The following is a 10,945-nucleotide window of genomic DNA, read 5'->3' as shown; positions in this document are numbered from 1 at the left end:
AATAAAAAAAACTTACAATAACCTACTTGTCTAAGTGCGCACACCCCCAAATTAATGCTTTGTTGAAGCACCTTTTGATTTTATTACACCACTAAGTCTTTTTGGGTAAGAGTCTATCAGCGTGGCAATATTTTCTCACTCCTTCTTGCAAAAACATTCTAGATCTGTGAGGGCATCTCCTGTGCACAGCCTGCTTCTGATTTTGGAATTATTATACCTTTTGAAATTGGTCTCATCAGACCATAACACATTTTCCACATAGTTTTGGGTGATTTCGTTTTTTGTGAGAAAGGGTTTCCGTCTAGTTACCTTAACCCATAGTCCAGACATGAGGAATATGAGAGATTGCTGTCACATGTAAAGAGTAATCAATACTTGTCAGATATTCCTGTACCTCCTTTAATGTTGCTGTAGATCTCTTGGCAGCCTCCCTGGTAAGTTTTTGTCTTGTCCTTTTGTAAATTTTGGATGGACTTCCTGTTCTTGGTGATGTCACTGTGGTGCTCCATTTTGACGATGGCCTTTACGGTGTTCTATAGTACATCTAATGTTTTGGAAATTATTTTATACCTCTCTCCTGATCGATACCTTTTGACAGTGGGACCCTATATAGGCTTTGTAAGCTCTTTGCAGACCATGGCTTCAGCAGTCAGATGAAACCAAGAAGTTGTGAAGAAAATCCTACAGAAACAGCTGGTGTTTATTTGGGATTAATCAGAATAATTTCATTGATGACAGCTGTATGATAATTACTGTTGAACATGAGATTGAATGTGATTGGTTCATTTCGAACACAGCCACATCCGCAGTTATAAAAGAGTGTGCACACTTATGCAACCAGGTTATTGTAACTTTTTTTATTTTTCCTATTTCACCCTAAAATGTTTCTGATTGTTTTTCACATAATTTTTGTGTGTTGTAATTTCACATTGAGGATGGAAAAAGTTCTGACATTATTTATCTTGGTTTCATTTTTTTACATCACAAATACGTGCCATTTTAACAGGGGTGTGTAGAATTTTTATATCGGTTGTATCATTATAGTGTCTCTTACTTAAATCTTGAAGGTTATATCCACAGATTTATTATACTGCTTTGAATGTAGATAGGGCAATATGTAAATCCCAACCTTTAAATCAGTCAGTTTCTAATAAATATAGGCTGTAATTATTTCTTCAATTCCTAGTTGGTTGGAGTAGAAAAGAGCAAAGCTGAATAGCAATTTGTTTTACATGAAATTTTCATCTGTAGGAGGTGTCACATTTCAAAGAGCTTTTTGTATGAGAGACATTTATCACTTATTCATGAACTCCAACAATGCAGCAGTTTGTGGATGTGGTGCACAGACCAAAGTATTATCTAAAGGTGACAGTTAACAACACACACACACAGAGCTCCTGTGTACATGAGTACTATCATCTGTTACTTTTTTGACTGCTTATCAGTTTTTATAAAAATACACCCTGGAATTTGTGAAGGGTGTGTCCCAAACACTATTTATTTGACAATTATTTATCTGTGTCCTTATTTGAATTTATTGTAATGAGTAACGGTTGCTGGGAAAAGAAGAGATGGTAGCAGACAATATACTGCCAACTCCATAATTATTGGCATCCATAACACAGGTTACTTTTATTTCAAACCATAACATTTTCTGAAATACTGTATTTTTTCCTTAAGCAGTTTCAATATTATTTGTACTTCCATAATTGATGAAGCCTTCCCTGTAGAGAAACAGCACTAATTATGCATAGTGGTGGATGTAAATAAAGAACCAAAGACAAAATGATAAGCAACTCAAGAATCAATGATCAAAATTATGTACAATTAATCACAATTTTGAGCTTATGTAAAATAGTATATTGTTTTTAAAAGTATCAGCATGCAATTAATATTTGCTGAAACGTTCCCTGAGAACTAAAACCTGCACAATATTTTAAGCTCTTTTGCTTTCTCATTTTTGTGCATGTCTTCAGTTCAGACCACAGATCTTCAATCGGGTTCCAATCCACAGACAAAACCATGTCTGCGTTTTGGATTTTGGATTATCATTGGCGTTATTATCTTGCTGAAAGACCAATAAATTGTAATCCCTTGACAGAGATAAGCAGCTTATAGAGAAAAAAAAAAAATCCTGGTACTTAACAGCAGAAGACCACATCAGGTTTTTCTAATTTTATATACAACATAAACATAAATAATTACATTTATAAATTAACTGTAATACTAAATATATAATATAACAAATACAATAATTAACATAACGCATATTGAGTTAAAAGTTCTTATTAGAATGATTTGACGTAAACATCTTCAGCTTTTTGCCCCTTATTTTGAAGGGTGCCAATAGTTTTGGAGTCAACTATAAATTTGTGAGAACCTTGACTGTAAATTTGAGTTACACATCGGAAATGATTAATCATATGAGGACATATTTTATCACACACACACACACACACACACACACAGAGTAAAACACTATCGCCTTTGGCACGTAAACCAACAGACTGTTTGAGTGCAGAAGGTTAAACCAATTAAGTCGTTGTAAAAATGTATGAAAACTTACAGTGGCAGACACAACCACACCCATATGAAATGTTCACCTTACTGAGTAGCTCATTAACTTTTCCCGTCATTTGTTTCCCTGCATTTATACCAGCGTCTTTGTCAGACTTGACCTCTGAACCTTGCAAGGAGTGAGCCGAAACCCGATCATCCGGTTACAATACAATGTGTGTGCATGTTTTTCTCTGCAGACACCTTGGCTGCAGTACTGACAGAAAGCCTCAGGCTTCTTATGTTCTCCAAAATTTAATCCTCTGGCAGATAAGAGACATATCACGCAAGTGAATCTGTCTGAAACACCTCGGCATTCTAATGATCGTGCCAAGATGTGTTGGTTTGTCACCGCTGTAATAATGAGGCATTGGAGCGAGACTCCATCTCAGAAAATGAGACCGATCCATGCAGACACGTTCTGTTTAATCCCATTGTATGGTTCACAGGTGTGTGTATGTGGGTGTGAGTATGTGTGTGTACATACAGCATGTTCTCCAAGGCCACAGAGCAGCATTTTAATATTTTAACAACGTGCTCATTGTATCTTGTACAATTCACCTTTCTGCTTGCCTTGCATTTTGTACATTTTAACTCTATGCTAGCTTTCTTTTTGTATATTTCAGTTTTCGGCCCTATGCTAGCTTTGCATTTTGTAAATTTTATCTCTGTGCTAGCTTTGCATTTTGTACATTTCATCTTTATGCTAGCTGTGCATTTTGTACATTTCATCTTTATGCTAGCTGTGCATTTTGTACATTTCATCTTTATGCTAGCTGTGCATTTTGTACATTTCATCTTTATGCTAGCTTTGCATTTTGTACATTTCATCTCTATGCTAGCTTTCCTTTTGTACATTTCAACTTTATGCTAGCTTTGTGTTTGTTTATTTCAGGTCCATGCCAGATTTGAAATATGCCTAAGGTTATCTTCTTGAATGTATCCTTAAGTGACCTTGCAACACTGACTGTAGTTACTTTCTAATATGAGCTCAGACAAGTTTTCTACACCTACAGTGCATTTTCAGTAAAATCCATTCAAAGCACTTAAAACACAGCTGATAAGGCCTGATGTCTGAGTAGGCGTTATGAGACAGTGCAGATGATTGTAGAGAGATTTGTTTTCCTGGTATCTAGGTTTTATGCAAGTTTTCACATGATGCTGTTGTCTTAATATGAAATTGACCGAGTGGCTGTTGAGTTCTGGTTACTTGTGTTTGCAAGTCTTCATTGTATCTTCATCTCTCTTCTTACACAATCCACATATTTTTTTTCCTCGACTCAACCCAGACTGAAAACGGAAACCTTTTTGGCTGTGCCGCTGTTTGCGCTTGCAGAAACCTAGGAAGCTCTGTTCAAGTCCCATGTCTCAGTTAACCTGCTCAGGCCAGAAGTTCATCTGAAAAACTCATTCAGAGGAAACAGTTTAGAACACTCATAGGTCTTGTGTTTCCCTGATTCATAAAGGTCCAGGCTACAATGCCAAAACAGATGGAGGAGGAAAAACTGTGGCCCTTTGCTACAATGCTGAATCAAGGGTAATGGGAATCATGAGAAACCTAGATGGTATTCATTGATACACTCTGGTTTTCTCCTCTGTTGTGTATGCTGACCCTGCTGGTCCACCCAACCTATGGAGGAGAATACCTTACAAGTTTCCCTGAATTTCATCCCTAAGTGTTTCTGGATAGTTTTTAATTGTCTTGAAGGCTCCAGATCTAGGAACTTAGCAACTAAGAACCCACTGAGGCTTTGGGGTTTGGGCTACTTCACATGACTGCTAGCACCAAGTATGCCACAGAACGACTTCCCAAATAACACACCCAAAGTAACCTGGAAAATCACTATATTCCCCTTAATCAGACTTTTTTTTTCGCAGATTACCTTCCAACCTTCAAGACCCAGCCCTTCCAAGCGCATGTTAATGATGCATAAACACACTCAGCTCTCTCCCGCTGATTCATGCCTATGGAGCGGTGTTCACTTTTTCCATGATGTTACCTTTGAAGCGATTAACTTGGTTAATACTTAAAGACAATCATATACTAATCACATAAAAAAGGCAAAGTTCTTTTTTTTTTTAAAAAAAATCTTTCACTTGTGGGTGTGATCTCAGCATTCAAGGCACCACTTCCATTACTGGATGCAAATATGACCTTTCTCCTAGAACAAAACTTTCACCTTTCTGTACTAGCAGGACTTCATCCACCTACACATCCTGTAATGAGTGTTCCAGTGTTGCTGTGGGAGGTGAGCAGTCCTCCACAATTGACTGCAAGCAAATGTCAAGATCTTACTCTATGTTCATGTTGAAAACGCTTGACAAAATATACCATTTTACTCCAATAATCGTCATTTTGAGTATACAACAGTCTCTTGAAGATTACCTCAGGGCTAATCATGACTATATTAATGAGTTGTACTGTATAATTTACTAGGGGCACTAGTTTGCTGTTGTTTGAAAGTCTTCTACTTGCTATTTTGGCCTGCAGCAAGACCTAATTAGGGCCTAATGGTAGTAAATACCTCTATATACCAGTGCCCATGGGTGTGCAATGTCTATGGAGAGTAACATTATATGGCAAATAGTTTGTGGATATCTGACCATCACACCCATATGTGGCCCTTCCCCAAACTGTTGCCACAAAGTTGGAAGCCATCAAGTCAAATCAAGTCAAGTGGAGTTTATTGTCATTCCAACCATATACAGCCAGTTAGTACATAGTGAAACGAAACAATGTTCCTCCAGGACCAAGATGCTACATAGGACAACACAGAGCAACACAGAACTACAAGGGACTACATACATTTATACATAAAGTCAAACAAGTGCAGACAGCACAAGACAGTACAATGACTACTGAGAGGCAGTGGGCACAGTAAGTCCCAGTGCAGCACCGACTAGTACACAGTTCTATTAGAAAGTGAATCCAGTGACAATAGTGCAAAAAAAGAAGCACAATATAATCATACTGATTAATCAAGTTCCCTTCATCCTCAGAGTCAGAGTAACACCAAATGGCTTCACATGGATATAAGTACAGTATACACTATATAAATACGTATGGGCTATTTTCTATAGGTGCATGTACGTATACAAGTACAGCATTCTTATTTTTATTTACATGCAGTTAGTAGTAGATTCCTGGAAATTGTTGAGTGTAACCGCTACTATGATGGTTTTCTAAAAACCACCAATAGGAAAACAGCATAGGATTAAGTAAAACTCACTGGACAGATACAAATACAGTGGCATTTTGGTTCATTAGAAAATAACCCTGTAGCTATAGTGCAAAACTAAATGTCTTGGCTGATCATCTACTTTTGTATTTTTTTCCAAACCATTTCGTGAATCCGCAGTACTTGCTAGAGGGCCGAAGAAGTCTGATAAACAAGGTGAGCTGTGGCACATACCAAACCGTTCTAACACTTTTGGCTTTTCATCAGGAATGTGACAGAACGGCGACCTGAGAGAGATTTTCTTGTGATGTCATGAAGCAAGGCATGCAACAAGACACAGAGCTGCATTCTCCATGCGGCAAGTTTCTGTTTGCATAGCCTCTCCTTCGCTAACTGATAAAACGGTGGCACGCTGAGCTAATGACCAATAATGGCAGGGTTTCGGCATTTCAGCCGATATGACCTCATTAGGCCATTCTTAGAAAAGGACAAAGACGAATGTGTGTGTATCGAGTGTGTGCATGTGCTCCCATGATTGCATGCATGTCCTTGGTTAATTTGAAAGGATTATAGAGAGGATCATATAACTAACTCCTTGGCTCAGAAACACAGGTGTGCATATATATATATATATATATATACAGATATATACATACATACAGATATATATATATATATATACACACACACACACACACACACACACAGTGCCTTGCATCCCACCCCCTTGAACTTCAGAGATCATATGACACTTGAACTGCATTTCAGTCTAATAATTGTGCGACTTCTAATGGTAACTGGTTGCACCAGTCAAAATATATAGATTTTTTTCCCCTCCATTCATGACATCAAATCTCAGTTAAGTCCATTTCAGTTTCATGTGGAACTGTTCAAGGGTTGTAAAGATTTATGCAAGCCACTGTATATATGTGTGTGTGTACCTGGATGTGTTTCCATAGTAATATTGGTTTACTTCAGGCTATAAAGATAGATACTGGGAGTTTGTGTGTGTGGGTGGTGTGAGGAGTGGGGCATATTTTTATATCTCTGCAGGGACCAAATGACCCCACAAAGATAGGAATATCTAATATTTATGACCTTGTGGCAACATTTGGCTTGACCTTCACAAGGAAAACTGCTTTGATTTAAATATTAAAAGCCAAAAGATTTCCTTTTGGTTACTGATGTATAGGCATAGTATTAATTAGCTGCATCAGTAATTATGTCAGTGGAAGTTCCTCACAAGGATAGTGAAACAAATGTGTGTGTGTGTGTGTTTGTATGTGTCAGTAGCAGGTCAAAGACACAAAGTGTGTGTGTATCCAAAGAAACTCAGGCCTACCTGTCATTAGCAGGCTGTGTAAGAAGCAGCAGGTCAGGTCTAAACCTTCCCCCCTCACCTTAATGCTTTCTTAAAGCTAGCATGCTTTGCTGACCTTTGACCCCGCTAAGCTGTCAGGAAAAACAGGTGGCCAAGCTCCGTCAGCTGTCCAGTAAAGTGTGTTTTATTGGCTGATTCGCTCCAGCAGCTGTAGAAATCTATCAAAGCACAATCCACACACCTGTCTGAACTCGTCAGCTCATTAACACACGGTAGTAAAGCAGGAAGACGGTATTCTGTGCAGAGTTCAAGAGCTCCCTTGATTGCATGTGTGTTCTTTTGTGTGTCAATTTGGAAGATTAAGTGATAAAGCGTTCTTCAACTTGTCACTCTGTAGATACCTTAAGGTTTCTATTTTAAATTCACCACATTGTTCCCTTAACTATCCAAAACCATTCCAGAATCCAAGGGGGAACTTGGTGGAACATGCATTTCAAATGTTTCAGGAAGTATGGAACAAAATGTTTGCAAAGAATTGTGGGAGGTCTGTGGAATATGATAGCAGGCCTGAATAAACGATTGTGCAAATGTAGAATCATTAAAGATTAACTGGCTTGTCGCTCTGAGAATACACTTTAAAGGGTCTATGTAGAATGCTACAAGAGAGTGTTTACCCAAGTAAAACCCCTAATGAAACATGACAGGAAGTGATGGAACAGAGACTTGAACAAAAGATAGAGCCATCAGATCTTCTTCTTCTTGTTCCTCTGAGGGTACACCTTAAAGGCTCGATGTAGAACCAATGCAAGAAAATGTTTCCTCATAACAGAGGGTTCCTCCTTTAGGGAACACTTAGTGTGATCAGAAAAACCTCATCATTTATGTAAATCTAGAACTTTAAAGGTTCTTCTGCTTGTCCCTCTGAGAGTACACCTTAAGGGTTCTATGTAAAACCCTACAAGAGATTGTTAACCCAAGTAGTACCCCATAGGATGTGAAGAATCCCTCAGCACCCAAAGAACCACTGAGGTACCCCTTTTCTATGAGTGATATAGGGGACACTTAGTGGAACATTTATTTGAAACATGACAGAAGGTTATTTAAACAAAATGCCTGCAAAGACTTGTGGGTGATTTGTTGAACATGGGCCTAAATCTGAGTCATTTATGTGAATCTAGAACCATCAAAGGTTCTTAAGCTTGTCCCTCTCCAGGTACACCTTAAGAGCTCTGTGTAGATCCCTATAGGCAAGTGTTTCTCCATTACTGAGGTTTCCAGGTAGAGCCTTTTAAGAATGAAGACTGCTCAATTATCCAAAGAACCCTTGAGGTACCTTTATTCTATGAGCGTATATGATATAGGGGACACTTAGCATTTATTTGAAATGTGACAGGAAGTGATTTGAATAAAATGTCTGAAAAGAACTTGAGCTGGAATCAGAGTCATTTATGTTCATTTTAAAACCATTAAAGGTTCTTCTGGAGGTACACCTTAAGGGTTCAATGTAGAACCCTACAGGCAAGTGTTTGCCCATTAGTGAGGGTTTCAAGCCTGAATCTGAGCCTTTTATGCAAATCTAGAACCATTAATATTAGCTAATGTTAGCTAGTGGGCCTTGACATTAATATAACTAATATGTTTTCTTCTATTGTGTACCAGGGGTTATGGCTGATTAATTTTACCCATGCAGGGGCATTGTACGCCCAACATCGGGCTTCACATTTGGGCTAAATGCTACCGGTCATTCTAAAGCCCCTCCATAGCACTGGAATTATGAGATTAAGTAGAATTTCGACTGGATGTAGCAGTACAGCAGTGTACTCTGGACTTGATGTGTTATATGAATCGCTACTCATCTACTGTGTATATGTGATGACACACAGTGTGGTTTCAGATACATTTAATCTTTCTGAGGTACTATTTTGGCACACTATTTACAGCAGAAGTATGGACGCAGCCCCTGACCATCCTCCTGCCTCAGGCTTGAGGAATACATCATGTTTATGTTCCTGCCCTGCATCCACCCTCTGAAAAAGGCCTTGGCCTCTAATCAGTGCCACCAGGCCGTAGCTGCAGCACAGCAGACGGATAAAAAGTCCTCTGTCTAAGGCCTCCTCCTCATAAATCATAAAAGCTACATGTTGGGTAATTTCATGTTTCATGTATTCCGAAAATTGCCTGTTAAGTAAGTGTAGACATGAGCGGCAGATGTAGCGTGTCGTAGTGCTGTAGCTATCAATTCAGTGGCACTGAACTGTGCGTGCTTCTGTGCAGTTTTTCAGAAAGTACAAGCACAAGCATGCTCCGAGCACAATCTGTGCCAACCACCTGCGGCTGTGAATTTGAAAATTGGTTATTGGAATATGGCAGTGGAAGCTTTGAAGCTAATCTTAAAGGTGGGGTCGGTAATTTTTAAATCAACACATTTCATAATAATTTGACAAAGTTCTCCGGCAGCTGTCAATAAAGTATTTGTTCAGAGGAGAAACTCCAGTCTCTTTGGCGCCTCAGGCTCGGAAACGAGAGAAAAAACACATGATGTGGACCACCAACAAACAACCAATCAGGACGAAAAGGCATTTCCTGTCACTTGTTGATTCACTTCTTATTTTAGCATTGTAACAAGGAAACCCACCTCTTATTTGCATGATGAATAAATTAATAACTATATTCATCAACAAACTCTTCAGTTCATCTAAAAATAAATATTTAAAATAAATATTTATTACACTGATGTATTTGTTTGCTTTTTATTTATGCATTAAATAATGTATTCAAATAAAGCACTGGTATATTTATTAATCATTTTTTTTTGTTTTTTTATTTGTTTGTTTGTTTAAGTATATATTGAAGAATTTAATGATAATATATTTTTAATTTGCCATTCAAAGTAACACTGCCAACCCTATGTGGACTTTGAGGAAGACAACAACCTACATGACTATAAATAAATACAGAAAGGACATTGTTCATATCACACTCTCCAGTGTCACCCAAATGAGGATGGGTTCCCTTTTGAGTCTGGTTCCTCTCGAGGTTTCTTCCTCATATCATCTAAGGGAGTTTTTCCTTGCCACAGTCGCCTCAGTCGCCTCAGGCTTGCTCACTAGGGATAATTCTGTCTAACATCTAGGACTGTTTGCATGTTTTTGTTTCTGTTTGCATGCTTTTTGTTTCTCATGTTCTGTAAAGTTGCTTTGAGACAATGATGATTGTTAAAAGCGCTATACAAATAAAATTGAATTGAATTGAATCTGTCATTCCGGCATGCGGGGTTCACTCACCGCACAATACGAATTGTTCACAGTTGTGCAGTATGTATTTGCAAGTATTTATTTACTATTCTTGTTTTGCACTTCATACAGTAGTAATTATATTTACTTTATGAAAAAGATACTGCCATTATTGTTATCTCTTGTTTTAGTAAAGCTGATAAAATGGCAAAAACATTTGCTTTCTCAGGTTCGGTATCACATCCAGTCAGATACAATCAAATATTTTACATCTAATTTATATCATATCCTCATAAGGAAACAATATAAACAATTTTGATACAACAAGTTTATCATATCATGTCTTTGTCCATACTGTCCTGAAAAGCCCTAAACAAAAAAAAAAAAAAAAAAAAAAAATCTTACTACTAAGACACTAAGCCATTTTTTTCTCGAAACCTATTCACAAAGCTGCTAAGAGGAACTTCGTACGAATTCTTAAACTAAGCGAAAGAACGGGGTCGAATGTATCGTAACATCGATTTGCTGAAAGAGGAATGATTGCAGACAAACTTTAAAGATTGATACAAACTTTAAGAACTTTTTTTTTAATGTGTGAGCAACATTCTAAGATTGTTAAACCAACCGTTATTACAGCAGATGTTTTTATAACATTG

Source organism: Pangasianodon hypophthalmus, chromosome 28 (assembly GCF_027358585.1).
Source record: "Pangasianodon hypophthalmus isolate fPanHyp1 chromosome 28, fPanHyp1.pri, whole genome shotgun sequence".
Classification (NCBI taxonomy): Eukaryota; Metazoa; Chordata; class Actinopteri; order Siluriformes; family Pangasiidae; genus Pangasianodon; species Pangasianodon hypophthalmus.
Note: the sequence above shows the minus strand (reverse complement) of the source record.